The sequence below is a fragment of the Trypanosoma equiperdum genome, assembly GCF_001457755.1.
Source record: "Trypanosoma equiperdum strain OVI genome assembly, contig: ctg_493, whole genome shotgun sequence".
Classification (NCBI taxonomy): Eukaryota; Euglenozoa; class Kinetoplastea; order Trypanosomatida; family Trypanosomatidae; genus Trypanosoma; species Trypanosoma equiperdum.
Window position 1 is genome coordinate 1 of NW_027124413.1, and position 517 is coordinate 517.

The following is a 517-nucleotide window of genomic DNA, read 5'->3' on the forward strand; positions in this document are numbered from 1 at the left end:
CATTGAAATAACAAGGCCTTCCAAGGGAGGAAGGGGGATGCATGAACTAGTGAAGGGCTGCAGAGGCGTTGTGCCATGCACAGAAATAATATAGGGCCTTAAGGAAGTATCAGGTATGATTATACTCGGGAAGGAGTTGCTGCCCAAACTCATAATTATATATTTCCCGAAACGATCAAGTATTGCGCAACTTCCGTCGGAAGAAAGTTTACGAGGAGCAATGGGATGAAGTCACCACTATGTGGTTTGGTGAGATCCACAACGTGAGAAGTAAAAGGCTAGTCAAAGAAGCACGCGGGCACGGCACACTCATTCAGCAAGAGAGCAGTAATGGTCGGGTGCATTCCATTAGTGATAGCTCCGCTAAAACCCACAACACAAATAACGTGAAGATATGACAATGGCGCAACCGTTTTTTTTCCTGCATACGGAAGATAGCAAACATGATCACGGTTTCATAGTCACTGTAGTCCTTAAAGGGGTTTCTCTTAAAAACATTTTTGTCCTGGCTTTTAAA